Consider the following 16,902-nt stretch of genomic DNA (forward strand, 5'->3'; position numbering starts at 1 on the left):
AACTACAGTGAGGTATCACCTCACACCAGTCAGAATGGCCATCATCAAAAAGTCTACAAACAATAAATGCTGGAGAGGGTGTGAAGAAAAGGGAACATTCCTACACTGCTGGTGGGAACGTAAACTGGTACAACCACTATGGAGAACAGTAAGGCGAGTCCTTGAAAAACTAAAAATAGAAATACCATATGACTCAGCAATCCCATTCCTGGGCATACATCCAGAGAAAACCATAATTCAAGAAGATACACACACCCCTGGGACTTCCCTGGTGGTCCAGTGAACAAGACTCCGTGCTCCCAGGGCAGGGGCACAGGTTTGATCTGTGGTTGGGGAACTAGATTCCACATGCACACCGCAACTAAAAAAAGATCCCATGTGCCACAACTAAAGATCCTGCATGCCACAACTAAGACCCAGTTCAGCCAAAATAAATACATAAATAAATAAATAAATAAATAAACATTACACAAAAAGATAAATGCACCCCAATGTTCATTGCAGCATTATTTACAATAGCCAAGAAATGGAAGCAACCTAAATGTCCAGTGACAGAGGAACAGAAAAAGAAAATGTGGTACATATACACAATAGAATATTACTCAGCCATAAAAAAGAACTCTTCCAAAAAACTGCAGAGGAAGGAACACTCCCAAACTTGTTCTATGAGGCCACCATCACCCTGGTACCAAAACCAAATAAAGATATTACAAAAATAGAAAATTACAGACCAATATCACTGATGAACATAGATGCAAAAATCCTCAACAAAATACTACCAAACAGAATCCAGCAACACATTAAAAGGATCATACACCATGATCAAGTAGGATTTATCCCAAGGATACAAGGATTCTTCAATATATGCAAATCAATCAATGTGATACACCATATTAACAAACTGAAGAATAAAAACCATATGAACATCTAGACAGAAGCAGAAAAAGCTTTTGACAAAATTCAACACCTATTTACGATAAAAACTCTCCAGAAAGTGAGCATAGAGGGAATATACCTCAACATAATAAAGGCCATATATGACAAACCCACAACAAACATTATTCTCAATGGTGAAAACTGAAAGCATTTCCTCTAAGATCAGGAACAAAACAAGGATGTCCACTCTTGCCACCATTATTCAACATAGTTTTCAAGGTCTTAGCCACAGCAATCAGAGAAGAAAAAGAAATAAAAGGAATCCAAATAGGAAAAGAAGTAAAACTGTCACTGTTTGCAGATGACATGATACTATACACAGAAAATCCTAAAGATGCCACCAGAAAACTACTAGAACTAATCAATGAATTTGGTAAGGTTGCAGGATACAAAATTAATGCACAGAAATCTCTTGCATTCCTATACACTAACAGCAAAAGATCAGAAAGAGAAATTAAGGAAACAATCCCATTCACCACTGCAACAAAAAGAATAAAATCCCTTGGAATAAATCTACCTAAGGAGGTAAAAGATCTGTACTCAGAAAACTATAAGACACTGATGAAAGGTATCAAAGATGACACCAACAGATGGAAAGATATATCATGTTGCTGGATTGGAACAATCAATGATGTGAAAATGACTATACTACACAAGGCAATCTACAGATTCAATGCAATCCCTATCAAATTACCAATGGCATTTTTCACTGAACTAGAACAAAAAATCTTAAAATTTGTATAAAGACACAAAAGACCCTGAATAGCCAAAGCAATCTTGAGAAAAAAAACAAAACAAAACTGGAGCTGGAGGAATCAGACTCCTTGACTTCAGACTACACGACAAAGCTACAGTAATCAAGATAATATGGTACTGGCACAAAAACAGAAATATAGATCAATGGAACAGGATAGAAAGCCCAGAGATAAACCTATGCACCTATGGTCAACTAATCTATGACAAAGGAGTCAAGAATATACAGTGGAGTAAAGACAGTCTCATCAATAAGTGGTGCTGAGAAAACTGGACAGCAACACAAAAAAGAGTGAAATCAGAACACTTCCTAACACCATACACAAAACTCCAAATGGATTAAGGACCTAAATGTAAGACCGGACACTATAAAACTCTTAGAGGAAAACAGGAAGAACACTCTTCGACATAAATCACAGCAAGATATTTATTGACCCACTTCCTAGAGTAAATAAAATAAAAACAAATGGGACCTAATGAAACTTAAAAGCTTTTGCACAGCAAAGGAAAGCATAAACAAGACAAAAAGACAACCCTCAGAAAGGGAGAAAATATTTGCAAAAGAATCAACAGACAAAGGATTAATCTCCAGAATATACAAACAGCACATGCAGCTCAATATCAAAAAAACAAACACCCCAATCCAAAAATGGGCAGAAGACCTAGACATTTCGCCAAAGAAGACATACCGATGGCCAAGAGGCACATGAAAAGATGCTCAACCACTAATTAGAGAAATGCAAATCAAACCCACAATGAGGTATCACCCCACACCAGTTAGAATGGGCATCATCATAAAATCTACAAACAATAAACACTTGACAGGGTGTGGAGAAAAGGGAACACTCTTGCACTGTTGGTGGGAATGTAAATTCCCCCAAGCCACTATGGAAAACAGTATGGAGGTTCCTTAAAAAACTAAAAATAGAATTACCATATGACCCAGCAATCCCACTACTGGGCATATAGCCAGAGAAAACCATAATTCGAAAGACACATGCACCCCAATGTTCACTGCAGCACTATTTACAATAGCTAGGTCATAGAACCAACCTAAATAACCATTGACAGATGAATGGATAAAGAAGATGTGGTACATATACACAAAGGAATATTACTCAGCTATAAAAAGGAACAAAACTGGGTCATTTAGAGATGTGGGTGGACCTAGAGACTGTCGTACAGAGTGAAGTAAGTCAGAAGTAAAACAAATATCATATATTAACGCATATATATGGAATCTAGAAAAATGGTACAGATGAGCTGGTTTGCAAGGCAGAAATAGAGACAAAGATGTAGAGAACAAACGTATGGACACCAAGGGGGAAAGGGGTGGGGTGGGATGAATTGGGAGATTGGAATTGACATATATACACTAATATGTATAAAATAGATGACTAATGAGAACCTGCTGTATAGCACAGGGAACTCTACTCAACATTCTGAAATAATCTGTATGGGAAAAGAGACTGAAAAAGAATGGATATATGTATATGTATAACTGAATCTCTTTGCTGTACACCTGAAACTAACACAACGTTGTAAATCAACTATACTCCAATAAAATTATTTTTTGAGAAAGTTAAAGTAAGAAAAGGTGTATCGGGCTTCCCTGGTGGCGCAGTGGTTGAGAATCTGCCTGCTAATGCAGGGACACGGGTTCGAGCCCTGGTCTGGGAGGATCCCACATGCTGCGGAGCAACTAGGCCCACGAGCCACAAGTACTGAGCCTGCGCGTCTGGAGCCTGTACTCCGCAACAAGAGAGGCAGCGATAGTGAGAGGCCCGCACACCGTAATGAAGAGTGGCCCCCGCTTGCCACGACTAGAGAAAGTCCTCGCACAGAAACGAAGACCGAACACAGCAAAAATAAATAAATTAATTAACTCCTACCCCCAACATCTAAAAAAACATTAGGTGAATCATTATTCAGACATGCTGATTTCTTAAAAAAAAAAAAAAAAAAAGGTGTATCAAAGCAGATAGGCAATCCCTACACAGTTTCTGCTGGTAACTTAGTCTTGGTTTTGGCTGTCCAGATTATGCCTGTTTGTAGCTGCTACACAGGTGAATGAACCAGTCCTCTCTCTCTCTGCTTCATATTTAATTACACTCAAGAATTTATTTTGCTCATAAAAGTGCTGTGGGGTTTTGCACTATTAGTAACTCAAAGGCTATTTAAAAGAGTTATTCTCTTTCTAGTGGTAGGATATAATGAGGTTGGTTGCAATAAGAATTCAGTTTTTACTAGTCACATGCCATACCACAAGTACCTCAATATTTATTTTTGAATAACCTCACTTTTAAACATGTTCTGACGCTTAAACATTTTCTGATTCAACAAGCGCTTCACATAAGTGCTACATGATGGATTCTTATATTTGTGGCTGTATTTCATGTCCTTGTTAATGTGCTAGTTTTTAATTAACATATCAGTTCTTTCATCTGTCTGTAGAGGAAGCAGAGAGGAGAGTGAAGAGCTCTGGAGTCAAGTCAGAGCTGGGCTTGAATCCTGGTTCTATTACTCACTTAACACAAGTTATCTAACCTTTTTAAGCCCAAATGTTCACTCCTCAATAGTCATTTACTTAGTCATAAAATAAACAATTACTAAGAAAATAGGGATTTCCCTGGTGAAGCAGTGGTTAAGAATCTGCCTGCCAATGCAGGGGACACAGGTTCAAGCCCTTGTCCAGGAAGATCCCACATGCCACAGAGCAAGTAAGCCTGTGTGTCACAACTACTGAGCCTGTGCTCTAGAATCCGCGAGCCACAAGTACTGAACCTGCATGCCACAACTACTGAAGCCTGCGCACCTAGAGCCCATGCTCTGCAACAAGAGAAGCCACCTCAACGAGAAGCCCGTGCACTGCAACAAAGAGTAGCTTCCGCTCGCTGCAACTAGAGAAAGCCCGTATGCAGCAACGAAGACCCAAGGCATCCAAAAATAAAAATAAATTAAAAAAGAAAATAAGCTAGGAATTGGGTACACAATGATGAAGAAAACAAGTGTTTTCCTGTTTCACACTGGGGATAATGATATCTGCATCTCTAGGTGGTGTGTGTATTAAATAAGATAATATGAACGATAGATCGGCAGAGCACTTGACAAATCCTCAAAAAGTGAGGATCTCCTATGTACCTACAGACACTTGAGCAACTTTTATGTGCTGGCCTGTGCTGTCCAATTAGTGGCCGCAAGTGGCTATTAAGAATCTGAAATGCGGCTTCCTCGGTGGTGCAGTGGTTGAGAATCCGCCTGCCAATGTAGGGGACATGGGTTCTAGTCCTGGCCCAGGAAGACCCTACATGCCGCGGAGCAACTAAGTCTGTGTGCCACAACTACTGAGCCTGCACTCTAGAGCTCACGTGCCACAACTACTGAGCCCACGTGCCACAACTACTGAAGCCAGCGTGCCTAGAGCCTGCGCTCCGCAACAAGAGAAGCCACTGCAATGAGAAGCCCATGCACCACAACAAAGAGTAGCCCCTGCTCTCCACAACCAGAGAAAGCCCATGCACAGCAACAAAGACCCAACACAGCCAAAAAAAAAAAAAAAAGAACCTGAAATGCTAATCTAAAATAGGATGCGCTGTACATGTAAAATACACACCAGAATTCAAAATCTCAGTACCAAGAAAAGAAAAAAAAAGATGTAAAAATATCTCATTAATAATTTTTATATCAATACATGATGACAATATCTTTTTTTTTTTGGCTACACCATGCAGCATGTGGGATCTTCGTTACCTGACCAGGGATCAAACCCATGCCCTCTGCATTGGAAGTATGGAGTCTTAACCACTGGACCACCAGGGAAGTCCCCTGACAATACATTTTAAATATATTGACTTAGATAAAATATATTATTAAAATTAATTTCACCAGTTTCTTTTTAATGTGACAACTGGAAAAAATTTTTAGATTTTTAAAATTTATTTATTTATTATTATTATTATTTTTTTTTTGCAGTACACGGGCCTCTCACTGTTGTGGCCTCTCCTGTTGCGGAGCACAGGCTCCAGACGCGCAGGCTCAGCGGCCATGGCTCACTGGCCCAGCCGCTCCGCGGCATGTGGGATCTTCCTGGACCGGAGCATGAACCCGTGTCCCCTGCATCGGCAGGCGGACTCTCAACCACTGAGCCACCAGGGAAGCCCTATTTTTATTTTTGGCTGCGTTGGGTCTTCGTTGCTGTGTGCAGGCCTTCTCTAGTTGTGGAGAGCAGGGGCTACTCTTCATTGCGGTGTGTGGGCTTCTCATTGCTGTGGCTTGTCTTGTTGCGGAGCACGGGCTCTCAGGGAAGGGGCTCCAGTTGTTGTGGCATGCAGGCTCAGCAGTGGTGGCTCGTGGGCTCTAGAGTGCAGGCTGAGTAGTTGTGGCGCATGGGCTTTGTTGCTCCATGGCATGTGGGATAGTCCCGGACCATGGATTGAACCCGTGTCCCCAGCACTGGCAGGCAGATTCTTAACCACTGCACCACCAGGGAAGTCCCAACAACTAGAAAATTTAACATTACATATGTGGCTCACATTTCATTTCTACTGGACAGCACTGTGCTAGACAATAGGCACTATAAGACAAATATAACTAATTCAGGGTCCCTGCACTCAAGGAGCTCCTAATTTCTCCAGGAATTGAGAGTAATTGTAATATAATACAATAAGCACTCCTACAGCAGAAGAAAACTCAGCAAGCTGGTACTGTACAAAGAAAGAAGCAATGGGAGAGAATGGCATGGAAAGCAGTGCAGAAAGAGGTCTAACCCTAAAAGAAAACTGACTTTAGGGAATGGCATTTAATGAGGTTCTTTGCAGCCCCATGGATGATTTGACTGATGCTAGCAGAGTTTCCAAAGCCCCTTCAATACCAGTGGAATTTAGACACAGTGGCTATATGTGAAGTGCACACAGTGTGGTAATAGTACTGCCCAACTGCAGCAATTCCATGCGACTGGATCATTGAAAGGGTTCCTGTGACTTCGCAGGATATACTTAAGTAATTTTAAAATAAAGGTATGTAGTACAGCATAAGAAAAAAAGCATAGACAGCCATAGAGAAAGCTGAGGCTTCTGGACACAGCTCCCAGGGCCCTTTCTTAGTCTTTGGACTATGAACCACCAAGACAGGAGTGAGATACTGCAATATCAGGGATGCCGAGGCACAAGTCTACCCAGGGGTCTTTTACACTCTGCACCAGGTAGCTAAAACCCGTCCAGGCAACTGGTTAACCAGGTGTATCACTGTCTACCCTTATCTCGGCCAAGGAGCCTGACTTCCAGGCTTCCCCAGAATAAGCATAGAGCTACTCGAATCAAACAGAAAGTTCACATGTCCATTCAGGCCTTCCATTCCCATATGAAGAAGGAACAATTTAGGATTTAATTTAGGAAAAGACTGTTAGGCAGCTTCCAGGATGGTCCCTAGTGATCCCTACCCCTTCATATTTATACCCTCGGATTACCCCCTCGAGTGTAGGCTGGACCTTCGTGACTCACTGCTAACAAACAGAATATAGCACAAATGATAGGAAGTCACTTCTGAGATCGTCACAAAAAGACTGTGACTTTCATCCTGCCTCTTTCTCACACTCATGTTCTATCACTTTGAGGAAAGTCAGCTGCCTTATGAAGAGACCTGCACCGCAAAGAACTGAAAGAGGCTCCAGGCCAATGCCTGTATGGAACTGAAGCCCTCAGTCTAACAGTTTGAGAAGCCTGAATCCTGCCAAGAATCACATGAGTGAACTTGGAAGTGGATCCTTCCAAGTCAAGCCTTCAGATGAGAACACGATCCCAGCCAACACCTTGACTGCAGCCTTATGACAGACCTTGAAGAGGAGTACCCAGTCAAGCCACATCAGACTTCTGACCCACAGGAACTGTGACATAGTAAGTGCTTGTTGTTTCAAGCCCTAAACTATGACAATAACGGATACAGGGATCTAACAATGAGCTTCATTCTGCAACAGGAGAAGCACATGATGATAGTATATTCCAAATATACGAAGTTGGTAGGTGGTACTAAGTCAGAAATGAAGAAAAGGGAGGCAGTAAGCAAAGTTAAGGTCACACTGACACAGGAAGAAGTTACGACAGAAAAAGCACAAGGCCACTAGAAATTTTAAGTGCAAAGCCAAATACAAGTGGAAGCTGAAGGGCAGTCTGTGTGAGTCCTGTGCTGGGATTACTTAGAACACATATGCTGGAAAATTATTCCAGTACTTCTATTCATGGAGAAAGGGCAGGTGTTGATATGCATCATGTAATGGAAATGCTCCTTGGTAACTGTACTATAATTGTTGATTTTAGTATTTGGGGTCAAATTATAAGTTGTTTGATGATTATATTAATTCTTAGGTAAACTTAAAAGCTGTTTGACCTTAAGTTAATTTTCTGTAGCTCAATGTTCTCATATGTATAAAACAAGGACAATGTAACTTCCTGGTTTACTGTGAATATTAACTTATCATTAATGAGAGGAAATGAGTAAGGGTTAATTAATAAAGGGTGTACTTGAATCTGAAGAGAAAAATTAACTATCCACACATTTTGTTTCCTACAAGATCCTTTGAAGCATCTAAAAGGAACTGAACTGAGTTAAGATAATTCTCACCAAGCCTAACTTGATATTTTGCTCAGGCCACGCAACCATGAGTAAGTATAGGATTTACATTTGATATTTTGATGTCCTAAAAATAGAGTTTGGACCCCAAGAAATTATAGTATTACAAGGTAGGAGCCACATTTTGGATATGTAGTTCAAAGCAAGCAGAGCATGCAAATTCCCAGTGACCAATGGAATGTAACATACCTAAAATGCAGCTGTGATGGCAGCAGTTCACTGATCACTGGGTCCCCACAATTTCAACAGCCTGGAATCTCAAGCAAACCATCAACTTGGAGTTGATCAACAGAGAGATCAGAGAATAAAAGACAGCAGGAAAGCAACTAAAAGGACTTAGAAGAAAAGGAAAGGCTAAATTTCCTTTCCTTCCCTTCTAACTCTTTCCATTCAGGTCAATAGTCCAGGTTTCTGGCTATTTTTTAAAAAAATTCTATTATCTCATAGACAAATCTATTCTAATTAGGCAAAGCAAAAGTTAGGATAAATTATAAAAATCTCATATTAAACCACAGACATTCCTTCCATTAAAATTTATCCTGAAATACCATCTATGAAAATAATGCTGCTGGGAAGATGGTGCCCTGGGTACAAGTTCATGACTCCATTCCTTTCTAGAATCTATACTGGGTGACTCAACCACAAAGAGGTTAGGGTTAACTCATTTAAGATTGTTGCCTTCCATCATGGCCTGCAAGAAAAGGAGATGACCATTGCAAAAGCTCCATTGAAACTGGCCACATGCTTAACACAATCAATCCTCAGTCCCAAGACACCTGTTCCCACAGGCAAGGCAGACCTCTCCACCCACTCAGTGGCACCCACACCATGGCACAATCCAGAAACAAGATTCCTCCCTCTTCTTCTCCCTTATCCAATCCACCATCAAGTCCTATTGGCTCTCCCTCCAGAACAATGTCACCATTCAGATGGATATTTTCACTCTATATTTCTCCTCTAAAATTAGTCTTATTATCACTTTCTTTCTGTGGTCAGTTCTTTACATGGATGTCTACTGATTTGTTTGATCTTTCACTCTCGCATCTCACTTTCTATTTTTTATTCCCTTCTTCCTGAAGGACCTCTTCTTTGATCCTTTCTTTCATTGAGGGTTTATTTGTCTTTTTCATATTATGCATAAAGGAATATTCTACACACAATTGCCCAGAGCCTCAAACACTTGAAAGACCGAATTTCTTTTTACTAATTTTAAGTCAAAGCAGTCTTCTTTCATTCTCTGCTGAAATTAACCACTGAAATTAGATGTTATAAAATCTTCATTGGTACCTGTAAGGTGCAAGCCTCAACAAGTAAACACCATGCCTAAAGTGAAAACATTAACTATTAAAAAATTAAACAATAATGATAGCAGCCAATTCAACATTGTTAAGTATACATGTGCAACTCTAAATGACTTATCTGATTTAAGTATTTGAAATTTAATGTCGACTTTTTGGTAATAAGGCAAGACTGAACATATCCACCTAATTGTGCTTGTGCCTCAGTGGTTAAGGTGCTTGAATCACCACTTTAACACTGAGATTTTTTTTTACAATCTTAAAAACTGAGGAAACTCAAAAGATACTTATCAAAATTTATTCCATGAGAAATTGAAACACATTTTTAAAGCATTTTTCATTTAAAATTAAACCCATTATGGGACTTCCCTGGCGGTCCAGTGGTTAAGACTCAATGCTTTTAGTGCAGGGGGAGGGGGTTCCATCCCTGGTCAGAGAATTAAGATCCCACATGCCATGTGGTGTGGCCAAAAAAAAAAAATTTTTTTAATGAAAAATAATTATCAAAACATTTGATAAAAGTCTACCATTGGTTCTACATTTTTGCAAATTTCTAATATCTAAGTTTATGGTGGACTCCTGAATTCTTTCTGTTACATCTTTATTGGAGTATAATTGCTTTACAATGCTGTGTTAGTTTATGCTGTACAACAACGTGAATCAGCTATATGTATACATATATCCCCATATCCCCTCCCTCTTGAGCCTACCCTCCCTATCCTACCCCTCTAGGTCATCACAAAGCACTGAGCTGAATTCTTACTTGTGCCTTCTGTTGTTGAGCTATGTTGTCTTGAAGTATGTCAAAAAAAAAATCCGATCTCACATACAGATATACTTTTTATGTGAACAAAGAGTGTGTTCATAGCCTTTTCAGATAATCATGCATTATTCTTCTTTGATACTGTGCCAAAAGTTGACAAGCAATTGTTTCCTGAAGATTTAGTTGCAGTGTAGAAGCTGTCACCACAAAGAAATTTTCAGTTTTATTAAAATCCATTGGTCTTCGTGGCATTTTGAAAGGATCTCTTTATCTCTTCGCACTGGTCATCAGAAATATTGGTTCACTAAGGTATACAGATCTTCCAAATATTGACACTTCTTACCACACAACATCAAAAATAATTGTGTTCATTAATATTCTCATTGAGTTGACTAGAGATCCAGGTAATGGGATGCTATCAAGCTCAGCGTCTTGGATACAAAATTTCCAAAACCCTAATTTCTCTTCAAAAGCTCAAATTATCATTGATAACAAGTATTTTTATTCCCCTTGAAATATCAGGATGACATAGTTCAAGACAAACGTGTCCATGATTCCTTCAAGTAAATATGATGTTCCATGGGACTACTTCTCAATGACCATCACACAACCACTGCTTCTGTATCTCTCTTGGTTCAAATCATTTGGGAATGCATACATTTCTTTATGTGTACCTGCTAGTTCATCACTTAGGATATTTAAAAGATGTATATTCAGGGGTTGAGATTTAACAACATAAACAACTTTCACCACTTTGTCAAAGACATTCTTAAGGGAGACTTTTTTTTTAATTGAAAGATTCCAGCACTAAAGAACACAATGACCATTTTTCTAAAATGGTGGAGTAGAAGGATGTGTCCTTACCCCTTCTTACAAGAATCAACTGCTGAACAACCATCAATAAAAAAACGCTGGAACCTACCAAAAAAAGATACCCTACATCCAATGACAACGGAGAAGCCACAACGAGAGGGCAGGAGGGGTGCAATCACAATAAAATCAAATCCCATACGCACCAGGTGGGCGACCCACAAACTGGAAAACAATTATACCACAGAAGATCTCCTACTAGAGTGAAAGTTTTGAGCCCCAAGTCAGGCTTCCCAGCCCCAGGGTCCTGCAACAGGAGGAGGGGTACCCAGATAATCTGGCTTTGAAGGCCACTGGGATTTGACTGCAGGACTTCCACAGGACTAGGGGAAACAGAAACTCCACGCTTAAAGGGCACACACAAAGTCTTGCACACATAGGATCCAGGGGAGAAAAAGCAGTGCCAGACTTACCTGCTAGTATTGGAAGGTCTCCTGCAGAGGTGGGGGGTGGCTGTGGTTCACTGAGGGGACAAAGACATTGGCAGCACCAGTTCTGGGAAGTACTAACTGTGTGAGCCCTCCCAGAGGCCACCATTAGTCCCACCAGCCTGTAGGCTTCAATGCTGGGTTGCTCAGACCTAATAACCAAATGGGAGGGAACACAGCCCCACCCATCAGCAGACAAGCAGATTAAAGTTCTACTGAGCACTGCCCAGTCCAGAGGGACAAGACCCAGCTCTATCCAACACCAGTCCCTCCCATCAGGAATCTTGCACAAGTCTCTTAGATAGCCTCATTCACCAGAGGGCAGACAGCAGAAGCAAGAACTTCAGTCCTACAGCCTGTGGAACAAAAACCACAATCACAGAAAGTTTGACAAAATGAAATGGTAGAGGTTTACATCCCAAATGAAGGAACGAGATAAAATCCCAGAACTAAGTGAACTGGAGATAGGCAATCTTCTGGAAAAAGAATTCAGAATAATGAGAGTGAAGATGATCCAGGACCACGGAAAAGACTGGAGGTAAAGATCGAGAAGATGCAAGAAATGTTTAACAAAGACCTAGAAGAACTAAAGAACAAACAAACAGAGAGGAACAATACAATAACTAAAATGAAAAATACACTAGAAGGAATCAAAAGCAGAATACCTGAGACAGAAGAATGGATAAGTGACCTGGAAGACAGAATGCGGGAAATCACTGCCATGGAACAGAATAAAAAGAAATGAAAACAGTCTAAGAGCACTATGGGACAACATTAAATGCACCAACAGGGACTTCCCTGGTGGTCCAGTGGGTAAGACTCTGCGCTCACAATGCAGGGCCCCTGGGTTTGATCCATGGTCAGGGAACTAGATCCTGCATGCACGCCATGCAACTAAGATTTTACATGCCGCAACTAAGAAGTCCGCACGCCATAAATATGAAGTCTACATGCCACAACTAAAGATCCCACGTGCTGCAACTAAGACCTGGTGCAACCAAAATAAATGAATAAATATTTTTTAAAAAATGCACCAACATTCTCATTATAGGGGTCCCAGAAGGAGAAGAGAAAAAGAACATGAGAAAATATCTGAAGAGATAATAGCTGAAAATTCCCCTAACATGGGAAAGGAAACAGTCACCCAAGTCCAGAAAGTGCAGAGTCCCAGGCAGGATAAACCCAAGGAGGAACACGCTGAGACACATACTAATCAAATTTACAAAAACTAAAGAAAATGAAAAAGTATTAAATGCAACAGAAAAATGACAAATAACATACAAGGGAACTCCCATAAGGTTATCAGCTAATTTCTCAGCACAGACTCTGCAGGCCAGAAAGAAGGGATTGGCACAATATATTTTAAGTGATGAAAGGGAAGAACCTACAACCAAGAATACTCTACCCAGCAAGGCTCTCATTCAGATATGATGGAGAAATAAAAAACATTACAGACAAGCAAAAGCTAAAGAGAATTCAGCACCACAAGAGCAGCTTTGCAACAAATGCTAAAGGAACTCCTCTAGGTGAGAAAGAGAGACCAGCAACTTAAAACAACCTGAACATATAGACTGCTATATCAAAACCACATGGGAGGGGCTTCCCTGGTGGCGCAGTGGTTGAGAGTCCCCCTGCCAATGCAGGGGACATGGGTTCGTGCCCCGGTCCGGGAAGATTCCCACGTGCCGCGGAGAGGCTGGGCCCGTGAGCCATGGCCACTGAGCCTGCACGTCCGGAGCCTGTGCTCCGCAACGGGAGAGGCCACAACAGTGAGAGGCACGCGTACCGCAAAAAAAAAAAAAAAAAACTACATGGGAATAGCAAACCCAAGAACTACAATACACACACACACACACACACACACACACACACACACACACACAAGCAACCCAAAGACAACAATAAAGATGGTCACCAAACCACAGAAGAGAACAAAAGATGAAGGGAAGAAAAAAGACCTACAAAAACAAACCCAAAACAATTAAGAAAATGACAATAGGAACATACATATCAATAATTACCTTAAATGTAAATGGATTAAATGCGCCAACCAAAAGACAGACTGGCTGAATGGATACAAAAACAATACCCATATATATGCTGTCTACAAGAGGCCCACTTCAGACTTACTGACACATACAAACTGAAAGAGAGGGGATGAGAAGGTATTCCATGCAAATGGAAATCAAAAGAAAGTGGGAGTAGCAATACTCATATCAGACAAAATAGATGTTAAAATAAAGACTGTTATAAGAGACAAACAAGGACACTACAAAATGATAAAGGGATAATCCAAGAAGATGATATGATTGTAAATATGTATGTACCCAATAGGAGCACTTCAATACATAAGGCAAATACTAACAGCCATAAAGGGAGAAATCAACAGTAACACAATAATATTAGTGGACTTTAACATCCCACTTACACCAATGGACGGACAATCCAGACAGAAAATCAATAAGGAAACGCAGGCCTGAAATGACACATTAGATCAGATGGACTTAATTGATATTTATAGAGCATTCCATCCAAAAGCAGCAGAATACACATTCTTCTCAAGTGCACATGGAACATTCTCCAGGATTGACCACATGCTGGGCCACAAAGCAAGCCTTGGTAAATTTAAGAAAATTAAAATCATATCAAGCATCTTTTCTGACCACAACGCTATGAGATTAGAAATAAACTACAGGAAAAAAAACTATAAAAAACACAAACACGTGGAGGCTAAACAATAGGCTACTAAACAACCCATGGATTACTGAAAAAAATCAAAAGGAAAATCAAAAAATACCTACAGACAAATGAAAATGAAAGTACAATGATCCAAAATCTATTGGATGCAGCAAAAGCAGTTCTAAGAGGAAAGTTTATAGCAGTACAACCTTACCTCAGGAAACAAGAAAAATCTCAAATAAACAACCTAACCTTTACATCTAAAGCAACAAGAGAAAGAAAAACAAACAAAAACTAGTTACTAGAAGGAAAGAAATCATAAAGATCAGAGAAATAAGTGAAATAGAGACAAAGAAAACAACAGCAAATTTCAATGAAACTAAAAAGTTGGTTCTGGGACAAGACTCCATGCTCACAATGCAGGGGGCCCGGGCCCGATCCCTGGTCAGGGAACTAGATCCCACATGCTGCAACTAAGAGTTTGCATGCCACAACTAATGAGCCTGTACGCAGCAACAAAAATCCTGCACGCGCCAAGATCCTGCATGCCACAAGTATGACCCGATGCAGTCAAATAAATTTTTTTAACTAACTAAATAAAAGCTGGTTCTTTGAAAAGATAAACAAATTGATAAACCTTTAGCCAGACTCAAGAAAAAAAAGGGAGAGGACTCAAATCAAGAAAAAGGAAAAATTACAACTGACACCATAGAAATACAAAGAATCATAAGAGACTAATACAAGCAACTGTATGCCAATAAAATGGACAACCTGGAAGAAATGGCCAAATTCTTTGAAAGGTACAATCTCCCAAGACTGAACCAGGAAGAAATAGAAAATATGAACAGACCAATAACAAGCACTGAAATTGAGACTGTGATTAAAAAGCGCCCAATAAACAAGTCAAGGACCTGATGGTTTCACAGGTGAATTCTATCAAACATTTAGAGAAGAGCTAACACCTATCCTTCCGAAACTGTTCCAAAAAATTGCAGAGGAAGGAACACTCCCAAACTCATTCTATGAGGTCACCATCACCCTGATACCAAAACCAGAAAAAGATAACACAAGAAAAGAAAATTACAGGCCAATTATCACTGATGAACATAGATGCAAAAATCCTCAACAAAATACCAGCAATCCAAATCCAACAGTACATTAAAAATATCATATACCATGATCAAGTGGGATTTATCGCAGGGATGCAAGGATTTTTCAATATCCACAAATCAGTGTGATACACCACATCAACAAATTGAAGAATAAAATCCATACGATCATCTTGATAGATGCAGAAAAAGCTTTTGACAAAATTCAACACCCATTTATGATAAAAACTCTCCAGAAAGTGAGGGAACCTACCTCAACATAGTAAAGTCCATATAAGACAAACCTACAGCTAACACCATACTCAACAGTAAAAAGCTGAAAGCATTTCCTCTAAGATCAGGAACAAGACAAGGATGTCCACTCTTGCCACTTTTGTTCAACATAGTTTTGGAAGTCCTAGTGACGGCAATCAGAGAAGAAAAAGAAATAAAAGGAATTCAAATTGTAAAAGAAGTAAAACTGTCACTGTTTGCACGTGACATGACACTATACATAGAGAATCCTAAAGATACTACCAGAAAACTACTGGGCTCATCAATGAATTTGGTAAAGTTGCCGGTTTCAAAATTAATACACAGAAATCTGTTGCATTTCTATACACTAACAACACCCCATTTACCACTGCATCAAACAGAATAAAATACTGATACCTAGGAATAACCCTACCTAAGGAGACAAAAGACTTGTACTGTGAAAACTATAAGACACTGATGAAAGAAATCAAAGATGACACAGATGGAAAGATATATCATGTTGGATTGGAAGAATCAATAATGTGAAAATGACTATACTATACAAGTCAATCTACAGATTCAAGGCAATCCCTATCAAATTACCAATGGCATTTTTCACCAAACTAGAACAAAAAATCTTTTTTTAAAAATATATTTATTAATTTTATTTATTTATTTTTGGCTGAGTTGGGTCTTCCTTGCTGCGCGTGGGCTTTCTCTAGTTGCGGTGAGCAGGGGCTACTCTTCTTTGCAGTGGGCGGGCTTCTCTTGTTGGGGAGTATGGGCTCTAGGCACGCGAGCTTCAGTAGTTGTGGCTCACGGGCTCTAGAGTGCAGGCTCAGTAGTTGTGGTGCATGGGCTTAGTTGCTCCACGGCATCTTCTCGGACCAAGGATCAAACCTATGTCTCCTGCATTGGCAGGCAGATTCTCAAGCACTGCACCACCAGGGAAGCCCAGAACAAAAAATCTTAAAATTTGTATGGAGACACAAAAGACCCCAAATAGGCAAAGCGATCTTGAGATAGAAAAATGGAGCTGGAGGAATCAGGTTCCCTGACTTCATGCTATACTACAAAGCTATAGTCATCAAAACAGTATGGTACTGGCACAAAAACAGAAATATAGATTAATGGGTCCATTGATAGAAAGAGATTAGAAAGTCCAGAAATAAGCCCAGGCACCTACGGTCAATCTATGACAAAGGAAG

This window comes from Stenella coeruleoalba (genome assembly GCF_951394435.1).
Source record: "Stenella coeruleoalba genome assembly, chromosome: 11".
NCBI lineage: Eukaryota > Metazoa > Chordata > Mammalia > Artiodactyla > Delphinidae > Stenella > Stenella coeruleoalba.